We start from the raw sequence: 15212 nt of genomic DNA, 5'->3' as shown, positions 1-15212 counted from the left end.
ATTTAAATAGTGTCTATCACACACTTTAACAACACAATTTAATATTGAAATCAGCATATAGAACACATTAACAATGCACATAATCTAATATTTAAATGCACATAATTTAATAATATGTAAAAGGAGAGGATAGAGAACACACTGGAACCATGCATGTTAAATAAAATTGATACCAAATAAATGATTGCACATAGGTCTAGAGAATACATATATTAATCTAAATTTAGTTAATACTTTTGTTTCTACCCTGCTGTTGCAAACAGCAGCTAAATTTGGAAGAAATCTAATTTGGTTGGCCTTTATTTGCCATGGCTGTGCTGTTTAAGGATTATGGGAATTAAAATCCAACCAATCTCTGGAGGGTATCAGGATATGGACAATTGCTGTGTTAATGTTTTATTCCTTTGGTCACATATCAGCTGCTTTACAGAACGGCTAATGCAGCAGCCATGCTGAGTCAATGCCTATTTTCTCATATCCTACTAAGGCAGGGTCTCCTCTTCCTTCTCCTTCTCCTTCTCCTTCTCCTCCCCATCTCCTTCTCCATCATCATCATCATCATCATCATCATCATCATCCCTTCTCCTTCTCCATCATCATCATCATCCCTTCTCCTTCTTCTTACTTCTTTCTTCTTCTTCTCCTTCTCTATCATCATCATCATCAATCATCATCATCCCTCCTCCTCCTCCCCATCTCCTTCTCCATCATCATCATCATCCCTTCTCCTTCTTCTTACTTCTTACTTCTTTTTTCTTCTCCTTCTCCATCATATCATCATCATCATCATCATCATCATCCCTTCTCCTTCTCCTTCTCCTTCTCTTCCTCCTCCTCCTTCTCCTTCTCCTTCTCCATCATCATCATCATCGTCATCCCTTCTCCTTCTCCTTCTCCTTCTCCTCTTCCTCCTCCTCCTCCTCCTCCTCCTCCTCCTCCTTCTCCTTCTCCTTCTCCTTCTCCTTCTCCATCATCATCATAGTTATCCCTTCTCCTTCTTTCTTCTTTCTCCTCCTCCTCCTCCTCCTCCTCCTCCTCCTCCTCCTCCTCCTCCTCCTCAGAATGTCCGTAGTCCATCTGAGGGCAGTATGGGATAAATTCCAACAGAAACTCAACAGCTTCTCTATCTCGCTGGAGAAAAAAAGATCGTGTTTATCTTCCCAACACAATGGGAGGCACAAAGCAAGAAGAAAGTGGTTGCAAGTTAGACAACACCACCACCACCTGGAAGCTGACTTAGCAGCCTCTTAAGATTCTTTGCAGTTCTTCAAGGAGCTGAACAGAGAAATCCTCTTTTCCATGACTAGCTTGCTGGTTGTTTTTGAAGCACCGAAGGTGAGATTTACTGCATACAACAAAACAAGAGTTCTTTGTACTTAATTTCCTTCCCAGGAAGACATACCTGGCCTAGACAACTCAGCTATCCAGGCTATTATTTTCTGCGCTCCGGCGTGTGTGAGCATAGGTTATCAGAACTTAAAGGCTGTGTTCGTGTAATATATGGTACCGAAACAAGAAAATCAGATTACAGCTTGGAGTTCATACATGTTGAAACCATGGATGGGTTCCCATAATGAGCTGTACCATAAAAGAAGATGGAGGACACCCTGGAGCTGAGCTCAGCTCCTGATGACTAGTCCGAGATGTTCATGAAGTTTACTTGCCAGCAATGTAGAAATTGTTTGGGGGGAAGGTTGACTCCCCAGTGAAGCTTAAAGCTCTTTCCAACCAGATGTCTCTGCAGGGCTCTTAAGTAGAAGCAGGAGATCTTCTCCTCTCCCACTGTTGGGATCTGGGGACAGGCTGCCCCCCAATAGGCCAGTAACTGTTGGAGGTCCCAGCAAATCAGCATGCCTCATTAGCATGTGGATGAGTTTGTTCTAGGATGCAATTCTCTATGTGCTTCTGGAGGAAGCTGTTTGTTGTCCCTCCCACATTTCTTCAGTCCTGCCTCCATCTGCCATCTAGGAGGGAAGCATGCTTTGCTGCTCCTTCCATCTTGGGGCCATGCATAACCTAGAGTCAGGAGGTTTCCCCCTTTCTGCATGCAGCCTTTAGCAGCAATGAGGGCTGAGGATTGATTCAGTTTAGGGAAAGAAAGAGGAACAAGGATCATTTTTGAATGGCTGTAACTGGACCAAATAAATGAGTAAGACTTCCTTTTTACTTACTTTTGAACCTACTTTGTCTAAGTGTGTAATTCTTTATGCTTGGGTGGGCTAAGTGTGTAAGATCAATCACCTATATTTCTCTAACGTGCTCATTAATGCTATTTTAGTTAATATCCTTTTTCTGTGCAGATCTTTTGCTGTACTAAGCTCTGCTCCATTCAGTGGTCCTAGCTGTCCACTAATGGCTTCAGTAACATGGCGTCTTCAAGACCAACAGCTTGAGAATGAGGAAGAAGGGAGGAAGAAGGAGAGGGAGGGGGAGGGAGGGAGGGAGGAGGAGGAGGAGAAACCATACTTTAGTAGGATATGAGAAAAAAGGCATTAACTCAGCATGGAGTTTGGTAGATGCATCAATCCAATCTCCTTTGAAAGCTGTCCAAGTTTGTGCCCAACGCCATGCCTTGCGATCCTGAATTCCACAGGTTAATTATGGAAAGATCTCCTCAAAAGAACCATGTGTCTGTGGACCATGGCTATCCACAGAGGATCAGGGTTTTTGTTTTTGTTTTCTTTCTCTCTGAGAGCTGGTTCCATGGGAAAAGATAAAAAGTCCTCCAGAAGTCAGCAGCAGGGAATACCCGTTCCCAACAGGTCCCCACCCCATGGATGGAGGAAGGAGCCATCTTCAGCTTAGTGGCTCAGAAGCTGGAAGGAACTTTTCACCTTGTTGAGAAATGGTGCATGCTGCAATCTGCACAGGAGATGCAGCGGAGAGAGGCATCTAGCCATAACCAGAGCTGCCTACCAGGAGTTGGGTGTGAGTCACATTTTTCTCACAATGAGGAAGAGCGAGGTATGAAAATTGTCCCCAAGTCAAACCGCAGCTCAGTTGCAAAATCACAAGAACGGAAGGTCTCCTTTTAAAAAGAAAGATAAATAAAATTCACCCCTCCCTCCCTCCCTCCCTCTGTGCATTGATGGAGAGCCGTGGGAACACAAACCACAGCAGGAACAGCCTAAACAACAGGGCAACCTCTCCAGCACAGAACTGAGATGAAACCCAGATAGACTGGCCTAAAATTCCTCTCCTTCCCAACCACCAAACGCCTCTACGGCTCAGGAACGGTAGAGAAGAAAGCAAGAAATTCTAAAGGCAAGGGTGAACCCGAGCATGTGCTGAGTGCTCTTCCTTTCACCACCAAAGCGCACTGGCGAGAGACTCAAAACTTTTGGGATCTGAGGACAACACAGTATCTTTGCATCCAGAAATGGAGATTTCAGCCCATCTAAAGAGCACCAGGTTGGAAGAAAGCTGGCAATGCCATGCCAGAATTGCAAGCACACATCTTCCTTAGCCTTCCCTGGCACCACTTATTAAATTCTGCTATTTTGCCGCTTAGCCGTGGACTCTTCCTTTTCCATTCTGCCTTCCTGCTTTCCAAGGAAGGTGTGCCCTTCCGAGCAGGAAAAAGAAAAAAAAGTAGAATAATCGGGTATCTCCACAAAATGGGGTACTTGTGGAAGCCACTGCCAAAGAGCCAATATTAGAGCAAAGGGACCAAGGAAATAATTATTCGAGAGATTGACTAAAGATGTAGCATTCATCTAAAGGGAAACATACACCATCACACCAGACGTGGCCACCATCGAATCTCATGGTGTCACCCCGTGGCATGGGAAGGTGAACACGTGGTGCATCATCCTGGTCGTTCCTCCCAGGGAGAAGATGCTTCTTCTAAAGAAGGTACTCTTGAATTCCCCTGGATTAACCTTTGGTTTTCTCTGACGGAAGCAAAGCGAAGAAGGCAGCTTGCCTGATTGCTAACTGAGGTTGGTGATGGATGGAAAGAGGATTCTTGTGGCCAGCACCCAAGTCACAAACACTGTTTCCATGGTGGCACATCTCAACCCTCAACCCTCAACAAAAGCAGTGGATTTCCAAATAAACATTTAATCATACTGGCTGTCGGACCCGGGTTCTGTTTCATTAATAACTTTTTTTATTTGTATCTCATTTAACTTGTTTTACATTTTTAATGTTTGATTTGATTTGATTTTTTTATTGATCTTTAAATTTTTGTTTAGCTTTTTCTTTTGTGGGGTTTTTCACGCTATTATCATTTTGTTTTGCTTTTCATGTAGTACTTTGTTTTATTTATTTAATTTTTAATTTCACGTTTTGTTTTATTTGTGTTATTTTTAATGTAATATTTTGTTTTATTTATTTTGTTTTTAATTTAACACTTTATTTGTGTTATTTGTGTTACTTTTAATGTAATATTTTGTCTCATTTATTTAGTTTTTAATTCAACATTCTATTTGTGTTATTTGTGTTACTTTTAATGTAATATTTTGTCTTATTTATTTAGTTTTTAATTTAACATTCTATTTGTGTTACTTTTAATGTAATATTTTGTCTTATTTATTTAGTTTTTAATTTAACGTTTTATTGGTTTTGTTTTGTTTTTAATTTAATTTTTATTTTATGTTATTTTTGTTTTGTTTTTAGTTTAATACCTTTATTTATTTTAAATTTAATATTTTATGTTATTTATGTTATTTTGTTCATGTTCAAATCCCCCTTTCAATTGCTTCCTCTTTTTAAGTAAACATCCAACCTGGGCCCAGAGAATGTCACATTTATGAAAAGAAGCCACCTTCATTGTTGATACCTCTTTGTAGAAAGCTTCTTAGTTCCCTCTTGGGAAATGTGAGCACCTTCACGTCACCATAATTTCTCAGAAGCTTACAAAGTACAATTCCAGCTTTATGCTGATTCAGGAAGAAAGCTTTCCTTGCTCAGCTGGCCAGAAATATCTCCTCTTTTGCCAGCCAGCTCCTGCTTAACCTGCAGCTGAAGAAAACCACCAACTCATACCTCTTTGCCCAACTTAATTTCTTTTTCGGCCAGCTTGGCATCAGTCCTGGCTGAAAGGACACTGGTCAAGGCGGCCAACAGCACCACAGAAGCTGGCACCTTCATTTCTGCTGCTTGCAGATTCCATACGTCCTCATTAATTCCTTCATTCTGTGCCAGCCCCACAGAGTTCGTTGATTTTCACCGGATGGTAACCTTGTCCAGATCCTATTGCAGGGTTGGGGTGAAGGCTACGAATATTGATAACTTGGAGCTTCTGCAGGTGACTACCTAGAGGACACCTGATCCAAAGGAAGAGATCCACCAGCTACGGTGGACTGAATGAACCAATGTTGCACCATACTAAATGATTTGGCTGCAAAATTCTTCCTTGCAAAGGTTAGAGTAGCTAATAACAGGGCTACCTTAGTGGAATTCATTTCAGTGGGGAGAGAAGAAGGGATGAAAGAAATCTACACTGTTGTTTTTAATGGTAGCATCCCAGTATTGCAATTTCTACAAGGCAATGCTATGCAGTCAAGGCATCTCAAGTCGTCCAATGAAGGATTAGTTTGCTTATTTATCACACATGTCACCATCGGCTGGGTTCACCCATCATTCCAAATCCAAAACAAACACAGGGTTTATGGGATTATAAGTGAACCCCAAGGAAGATCGATGCTTTTGAGCTGTGGTGTTGGAGGAAAATCCTGAGAGTGCCTTGGACTGCAAGAAGATCCAACCAGTCCATCCTCCAGGAAATAAAGCCAGACTGCTCACTGGAGGGAACGATATTAAAGGCAAAACTGAAGTACTTTGGCCACATAATGAGAAGACAGGACACCCTGGAGAAGATGCTGATGCTGGGGAGAGTGGAAGGCAAAAGGAAGAGGGGCCGACCAAGGGCAAGGTGGATGGATGATATTCTAGAGGTGACGGACTCGTCCCTGGGGGAGCTGGGGGTGTTGACGACCGACAGGAAGCTCTGGCGTGGGCTGGTCCATGAAGTCACGAAGAGTCGGAAGCGACTAAATGAATAAACAAGTGAACCCCAATACAGAACCAATGTAAGTTGGCCCAACATGGTGCCCCTGTTTTAAATGATCTTGGTAAGGATGCGGTATGGTCCTGAGGCATAACACCCAATCCATCAAGGCCAACTTCTACTCTCTGGATAGGCCAGACAACCCATCTAGCTGATCAATACATTTTATAAATAAGTTATAAATCAAGAGGGTCAGGCCAAGGGAGTTGGCTTGAGGTTAAAAAATGGAAAATCTAGCCACCAAAAGTGGATTCTCCTCACTCATGCCCATCCCTCTCCTGCTCAGTTATCACCACCAAGGTCTGGTCAACTTCTGTGCATCTGCTCCATCTGCCAGCACCAGATTAGCAGCCTGGGTAAACAGGAAGGTGGCACTCTGCGCAGGAACCTTGACAACAAGTTCTCTTGCCTTTGAAATCCATGTTCCATTCTCTGTCCTGGAATCTGACACATTCCAATAACATCCAATAACATCCCATGTTTGTTTCCACCATGGTATCCACTCTGGGCTGCAGGATCCTTCCCCCTGGAAATAATAATAATAATAATACTCTTTGGCCACCCAACTCCAGTGGAGTCTGGGCAGCGTACAAAACCAGAAAAATTATAAAAGCAGCTGGAAATGTTACATCAAAGAGCCTGGACTAAAATGATCTAATAAACAACACCAACAAAATGAAAACGGGGGGCATTCAATAATAAACATCGTCATAGGAATAAAAATAAAACTTCGTTCCAGTTTGGCACCGGGGTAGGAACTATTTCCCCCCCCTTGATACATAATGGAATTGCTCCCTTCCTTCTACCCACCAATACAGTTTAGACATGTAAATTCGTTTTTATTCCTTCCACATCTGACTGCATTTTAAATAGCACAGGAGGGGGGTTTAATAGCGTTCACTGCCTGGATTCATAGGCTGTGACAAGTAGTAAATAAACATGCTAAATGAATAAGCATGATGGCATTGGCTTCTCTGCACAAGCTGCGTGCAATTGCTTCGTGTTCTGGGATTAAATCCTTCCAGATGCACCTTCTTGTTGGATAATACAAGATAATAAACATGGAGTACAGTGTACCTCATAAGAAAGTAAAGGTCTTGATCAGTAGGCTTATTGCAAGAACAAGGAAAGCTGCTAAAGATGCAGTAAGGGCATGCCCTATTTATAACAGAAAGAGGTGCCATATTGGCAAGTCTCGTGCCAATGTGGCTGCAAGTGTCATGCTTTGGAGCAGAAAGAATGGGTAACAAAGGAAGGAAATTATTTTGATAAACATCTTTTTTAGGGAAGGGTGTCTTCGAATCAGTGTTGACTCCTGGCGACTGCCTGGACAAGTCCCTGCAGTTTTCTTGGCAAGGTTTTTCAGAAGTGGTTTGCCATTGCCTCCTTCCCAGGGCTGAGAGAAAGTGACTGGCACAAGGTCACCCAGCTGGCTTTGTGCCTAAAGTGGGACTAGAACTCACGGCCTCCCCGTTTCTAGCTCGATGCCTTCACGACTACACCTGACTGGCTCTCTGGACAGCTTTATAAAGCAGGATAAGATGAAAAAACTTTATATCTATGGCCTCAAGTCATCACAAGGCATAATTACCAAGCTGTGTTGGATGTTTTCCTATCAGTTTGAAGCATGGAACAAAAGAAAATGGTCGGGCAGATATTCAAAGGCGAATGGCCACATTTAACCCAACTAAGCTGATCTCAGAAAAAGTTAATGGGATGAAGTTCATCCCCTGATTACTTCTCCTCCTGTAAGGTAGGAGAAAAATCCAGGAAAAAGCTAATGGCCACCACTTCCATGTTGGTCCAAGAAAATGCCATAGTATTAGCAGGAGCTGCATTCAACTCAAGGGAAATTTTACTTTGTCTGCTGGAAGAGATAGCATGGAGAGAACCTTGGCTGATCCCAAAATGCTAAGCAGGTTCCACGCTGCATAATACTTGGATGGGAGACAACCAGGCTTGGAATGTAGACTGAGAATTAAAAATGATGGCAATGACAAACTGCTTACTGTACATCCTGTTGCCAAGAAGAGAACATCCATGCTTGCAAAGCTTCCAGGAACTTAACTCAAGAGTCTCATTACCTCCTTAAGTGGCTTAAGATGGTTTGAAACAACACACATATGCCAATCTCTTTAAAAAACCAGGGGAAAATCACAACACTGACACACAGCGTGTTTCTCTACGCATGTTGCACCAGCACCCTGCTGCCAATTGATGACTCATTTTTGCTGTAAAGAAAATTGAGTGAGAATAATTTCTTTCTCCCATTTTGGAGAAGGCTTGCAAAATCATTTGGTGAGATGCTGGACTTCGCAGATCCCTGCCTTGGAGAGGAATAGCACTTGTGAGCTTTGCAAGGCTCTTTCATGTTTCATTCAGAGCCCACTGGGCTAAAATTAAAATTTATCTGACATTTTTTCAAAGCATTGCCCATTGATATTTATGGCCAGCTGAACTGCTTCTCAGGTGTGTGAATTTTCTTACTGGGGCTCCATTGAAAGAAGGATCAAGAAATGTCCATGGAGTCTGAAATCTAGACTCTTGTTGTTTATTCGTTTAGCCGCTTCCGACTCTTCGTGACTTCATGGACCAGCCCACGCCAGAGCTTCCTGTCGGTCGTCAACACCCCCAGCTCCCCCAGGGACGAGTCCGTCACCTCCAGAATGTCATCCATCCACCTTGCCCTTGGTCGGCCCCTCTTCCTTTTGCCCTCCACTCTCCCTAGCATCAGCATCTTCTCCAGGGTGTCCTGTCTTCTCATTATGTAGCCAAAGTATTTCAGTTTTGCCTTTAATATCATTCCCTCCAGTGAGCAGTCTGGCTTTATTTCCTGGAGGATGGACTGGTTTGATCTTCTTGCAGTCCAAGGCACTCTCAGAATTTTCCTCCAACACCACAGTTCAAAAGCATCCATCTTCCTTCTCTCAGCCTTCCTTATGGTCCAGCTCTCGCAGCCATATGTTACTACGGGGAACACCATTGCTTTAACTATGCGGACCTTTGTTGTCAGTGTGATGTCTCTGCTCTTAACTATTTTATCGAGATTTGTCATTGCTCTTCTCCCAAGGATTAAGCGTCTTCTGATTTCCTGACTGCAGTCAGCATCTGCAGTAATCTTCGCACCTAGAAATACAAAGTCTTTGACTGCCTCTACATTTTCTCCCTCTATTTGCCAGTTATCAATCAAGCTGGTTGCCATAATCTTGGTTTTTTTGAGGTTTAGCTGCAAGCCAGCTTTTGCACTTTCTTCTTTCACCATCATAAGGCTCCTCAGTTCCTCTTTGCTTTCAGCCATCAAAGTGGTATCATCTGCATATCTGAGATTGTTAATGTTTCTTCCAGCGATTTTAACTCCAGCCTTGGATTCCTCAAGCCCAGCATGTCGCATGATGTGTTCTGCGTACAAGTTGAATAGGTAGGGTGAGAGTACACAGCCCTGCTGTACTCCTTTCCCAATCTTAAACCAGTCTGTTGTTCCGTGGTCTGTTCTTACTGTTGCTACTTGGTCGTTATACAAATTCCTCAGGAGGCAGACAAGATGACTTGGTATCCCCATACCACTAAGAACTTGTCACAATTTGTTATGGTCCACACAGTCAAAGGCTTTAGAATAGTCAATAAAACAGAAATAGATGTTTTTCTGAAACTCCCTGGCCTTTTCCATTATCCATCAGATATTGGCAATTTGGTCCCTAGTTCCTCTGCCTTTTCTAAACCCAGCTTGTGCATCTGGCAATTCTCACTCCATGAATTGCTGAAGTTTCCCTTGCAGGATCTTGAGCATTGCCTTACTGGCATGTGAAATGAGTGCCACTGTTCAATAGTTTGAACATTCTTTAGCGTTTCCCTTTTTTGGTATGGGGATATAAGTTGATTTTTTCCAATCTGATGGCCATTCCTGTGTTTTCCAAATTTGCTGGCATATGACATGCATTACCTTGACAGCATCATCTTGCAAGATTTTGAACGGTTCAGCTGGGATGCCGTCGTCTCCTGTTGCCTTGTTATTAGCAATGCTTCTTAAGGCCCATTCAACCTCACTCTTCAGGATGTCCGGCTCTAGCTCACCGACCACACCGTCAAAGCTATCCCTGATATTGTTATCCTTCCTATACAGGTCTTCTGTATATTCTTGCCACCTTTTCTTGATCTCTTCTTCTTCTGTTAGGTCCTTGCCATCTTTGTTTTTGATCATACCCATTTTTGCCTGGAATTTACCTCCGATGTTTCTAATTTTCTGGAAGAGGTCTCTTGTCCTTCCTATTCTATTGTCTTCTTCCACTTCCACGCATTACTTGTTTAAAAATAATTCCTTATCTCTTCTGGCTAACCTCTGGAGTTTTGCATTTAATTGGGCATATCTCCCCCTATCACTGTTGCCTTTTGCTTTCCTTCTTTCTTGGGCTACTTCTAGTGTCTCAGCAGACAGCCATTTTGCCTTCTTGGTTTTCTCTTTCTTTGGATGTATTTTGTTGTCGCCTCCTGAACAATGTTGCGAACTTCTGTCCAGAGTTCTTCCGGGACCTATCTACTAAGTCCAGTCCCTTAAATCGATTCTTTACCTCCACTGCATATTCCTTAGGAATATTAGTGAGCTCATATCTAGCTGATCTGTGGGTCTTCCCTAATCTCTTTAGTCTGATCCTAAATTGCGCAAGAAGTTCGTGATCGGAACTACAGTCAGCTCCAGGTCTTGTTTTTACCGACTGTACAGATGTCCGCCACCTTTGGCTGCAAAGGATGTAGTCAGTCTGATTTCGGTGTTGTCCATCTGGTGAAGTCCATGTATAAAGCCGTCTCTTAGGTTGTTGGAAGAGAGTGTTTGTTATGCAGAGTGAGTTGTCTTGGCAAAATTCTATTAGCCTATGTCCTGCTTCGTTTTGTTCTCCCAGGCCATGCTTACCTGTAATTCCAGGTGTCATTTGACTGCCCACCTTAGCATTCCAGTCTCCCGTGATGAAAATAACATCTCTTTTAGGCGTGTTGTCCAGTAGGTGCTGCAGATCCTCATAGAACTGCTCTACTTCAGCTTCTTCAGCATCTGTGGTTGGGGTGTATATTTGGATCACTGTGATGTTAGATGGCTTGCCCTGAATTCGAATTGAGATCATTCTATCGTTTTTTGGGTTGTATCCAAGCACTGCTTTAGCCACTTGACTATTAATTATGAAGGCTACTCCATTTCTTCTGTGGTCCTCTTGTCCACAGTAGTAGATCTGGTGGTCATTTGATGTGAAGTGGCCCATTCCAGTCCATTTCAGTTCACTGATGCCCAGAATGTCTATCTTTAATCTTGACATCTCACCAATAACCACATCCAATTTGCCCTGGCTCATAGATCTTACATTGCAGGTTCCAATGGTGTGTTGATCCTTAGAACATCGGATTCGCCGTTCACCACCAGCACCGTCGGCCGCTAGCCGTCCTTTCGGCTTTGAGCTAGCTGCGTCATCACGTCTGGGGCTACTTGAACTCATCCTCTGTTCCTCCACAGTAGCATTTTGACCATCTTCCAACCTGGGGGTCTCATCTTCCGATGGTATACCGACATATCTCTGGTTGTACTGATCCATTTAGTTTTCACGGCAAGAATACTGGGGTGGGTTGCCATTACCTTCCCCAGGGATCGCATTTAGTCTGACCTCTCTGTCATGACCTTCCTGTCTTGGGTGGCCCTTCACGGTTTAGCTCATGGCATCATTGAGGTGCTCAAGCTCCAGCACCACGACACAGTAATGATCCTTTGCTGGGTGAAATCTAGACTCTAGTTCTTTTAAATCAAGTGACAGAGGAGATTTTGTTACAGTAGACTTTTGACTCACCAGCGTGCTTCATATCCAGGCTAATGGCTGGATATGAAGAAAAACCATGAGGTACTAATTAAAGTATTAAAACTCACCCATTGAAAAGCTCATTAAATAAGTATGCATTAGTAAGAAGTAAGTAACAGCATCTATTAAATTTTTTGATTTCAGTCTTGGGCCTGTTGTTGAAGCAATATTTGATCCAGTTCAGAACTCCCAGCTTGAGCTGGTCAGGCGCTGTCCAAGGTGCTACATCAATCCAAACTCTTATCATATTGGAAATTGAGTTGGTCTTGCGTTCTGTCCCAAAACCAATACTAAATTCTTGCTTAGGTCTTGGGTGAAAAACTCCCCAAAAGCTGCTGAAGTACAATTGCCAGAATTTCTGGCCTGAAGGGAGTAATATTTCAGCGACATCTAGAGAATTGTAAGTTTCCCATCCTTGGCCTCCAGACCCCTACAGTGGTTGGAACATTACCAGATTGAGACCAAACTGTCCAGCTATGATCTTTGAGGGCTGAGCTGCTACATTTCTGCCTGCAACCTATCAATTACTAGATCCCGAGAGGGAAAGGAATTTTGCAATCAGCCCCACACCCCTCTATATGTAGATACTCCAAGATTAATGTTGTTTCTCAGATTTGGCTGATCCTGAAAAAGGCTAAGCAAGGTCTGATTGGGTTAGTCCTCAGTTGAGAGACCACAGGAATTCCCAGAAGAAGGTAATGGGGACAATTTCCAAAATGTTGCCCCCCAAATGCCATGGACACGTCCATGAAGTCACCAGGACTCTTTCATCTTGAAAGAGACTTTGCTTTTTAGATGCTAGTTAGAATACAGATTTCTGATAACAGAAGAAAACAAGGCGCAGATTTGCAAATCTATCCCAGTTTGGCTGAGCATGCTAGACTCAAAACTTTGCAAAAATTCAGCCAGGGTTCTTACGTAACAGTGTTAAGGAAACAGATAAGCAGGGTGTTCTCCACACAGTGACTTTACATAATCTAGAGTTTGTCGAAGGACACCCCTAAAGATTCATGTTCTTCAAAATTTTTGAAGCATAGTCTTTCAATCCTTGGCCAACATATTTTGAAAATCTGAAAAATTAATGGGGCACAGCCAGTTAACAATCAAATCAAATCAATCAAATCAATCAAACCCAACCCAACCCAACCCAACCAAATCTTTGTTATGGTCATAGACCAGCATAGCCAGTTAACATTAGTTTGGAGGGCATAGGGCCTTCCCAGTTAATTGGCTGGGGGCTATGCAGAGGTGATACGAGCCCCGATTCAATTCAATTCGATTTGATTCAATTTCATTAGTTTCATTCAATTTGTCAAGGATACCCCCCACCCCACCCCCGTTGGGCACAGAAAATCCAGATGCTCTTTGGTGGTTCTTCCAAGCTGATCAACTCTGATGATAAAAGAATTATAATAGTTATCTCTCCATCTGCAATGGTTGCTATAGAGACAGAAACAACATTCTTTCCTTTCAGAGGCAAGTTGTGTGAGCCCACTGATGTTTCTGCACAATTCGACTTGACTGATCTTTGGGGATTTTATTTTTTTTTTGCCCTGTCCAGACTCTGGAAAGAGATCTTTCAATCCTACTTCTGCTGAAGTGCAGATTTCAGTAGGAGCAAGCTAAACCATGATCCTTGTTTCTTTCTGCAAAGAAGTATTTTAATTGCTGGGTTTGTTTTTGGCTACACTTCTCCACTTTAGCTATGCATATGTGGGGATGAAAGTACCTCTCCCCCCCGTCAGCTTTACAGCCCAAGAAACTAGGGAGGGTCCCTTCTGAGATGTTTTCTGTGTCCCCATTCCTTCTGTGGGCTCAGCTGCCTCTTATCTGACCAACGCTTAGTCTTCGGCTCTTCCTCCTGTCTCCCAAGGTCATCTGTCATTTGTCATCTCAGTATGACCTGAATTATCAGTATTAGACCTGAATGTATTTGAAACATCACATGGGCTCTTGCAACACCAACAGTGCTCCCCAAAATTCACAGTTCAGTCTTACACACACTCTTACAGGTTCCCACAAAGATTTCTCCCTATGAATAATTTCTCCCTTCTCTTCCATGAAAGATTGGGGACAGGGAGCAGCTTTGAAGAGAAGGGTGGGCTTGCCCATAACTTTCAGTGTCTTAATTGGGCATCCTTGATAAGATTGAACTGTGAATTTTGGGGAGCGCTGTTGGTGCTGCAAGAGAGCAGCCTGTGTGATGTTTCAAATACATTCAGGTCTAATACTGATAATTCAGGTTGTAGTGAGATCCAGGAAGTCTTTGATTCCTCATTCTCAGAGCTGAGGCATCAGCCCCACTGGGTAGACCAGACCAGGAAATTGACTCCACCGGATGGCTAAAACTACTTGGACTGAGATAATCTCTAATAACAGATTCTTGCAGATCTGACTGTGCTGGACCTCCTCCCCCTTCTTATACGCCTGTGAATTAGGGAGGTGTCTATCTGAGACACTTCCAAATGTTATCTCATAGTTTTGGACTTGAAAAATGTTTCAGCTCCTTTTCCCTAGGTTCTTGCCTACCTCCATCAAGCTCATCTTCCTTACTCTCTACCATGAGGTCATCTACCACACTTCACCATAAAAGAACCAACCACAGTTGTAGCCTATCATGGAGCGGGAACCCAGCCATCTAAGCAACCTAGAGCTACAGGTGAAGAAATCTCAGGATAATCTCTTCTATCAATGCTAGCCAAGGACGAATGGAGAAGCTCTTCAAATGTTGTGGGATTCTGGATGAGAGTTAAAGCCATTCCCACAGAATTCTCCTTTCTTGGGACAGGTCAACAGGACAAGATGTGCCCTGATGCGACTTGGCCTCTCTGCTTTCCTTGTTTTCTGGGATTCACCTTCTTCTGCATTGTTCATCTCAGCTAGGCCTCAATCTTATGAAAAGCACCAAGTCAGATCACTTTACCAGATCGAGACCAAACCGTCCAGCTATGATCTGTGAGGGCTGAGCTGCTACATTTCTGCCTGCAACCTATCAATTACTAGATCCCGAGAGGGAAAGGAATTTTGCAATCAGCCCCACACCGCTCTATATGTAGATACTCCAAGATTAATGTTGTTTCTCAGATTTGGCTGATCCTGAAAAAGGCTAAGCAAGGTCTGATTGGGTTAGTCCTCAGTTGAGAGACCACAGGAATTCCCAGAAGAAGGTAATGGGGACAATTTCCAAAATGTTGCCCCCCAAATGCCATGGACACATCCATAAAGTCACCAGGAATTTTGCAATCAGCCCCACACCGCTCTATATGTAGATACTCCAAGATTAATGGCTGCACCCAACAAGCTCATTGCTTCTCCATCTTTTCTTAGAAGACCTTTCACTAAACATCAGAAGGAACAAACCAGGC

This window comes from Candoia aspera, chromosome 16 (genome assembly GCF_035149785.1).
Source record: "Candoia aspera isolate rCanAsp1 chromosome 16, rCanAsp1.hap2, whole genome shotgun sequence".
Classification (NCBI taxonomy): domain Eukaryota; kingdom Metazoa; phylum Chordata; class Lepidosauria; order Squamata; family Boidae; genus Candoia; species Candoia aspera.
Note: the sequence above shows the minus strand (reverse complement) of the source record.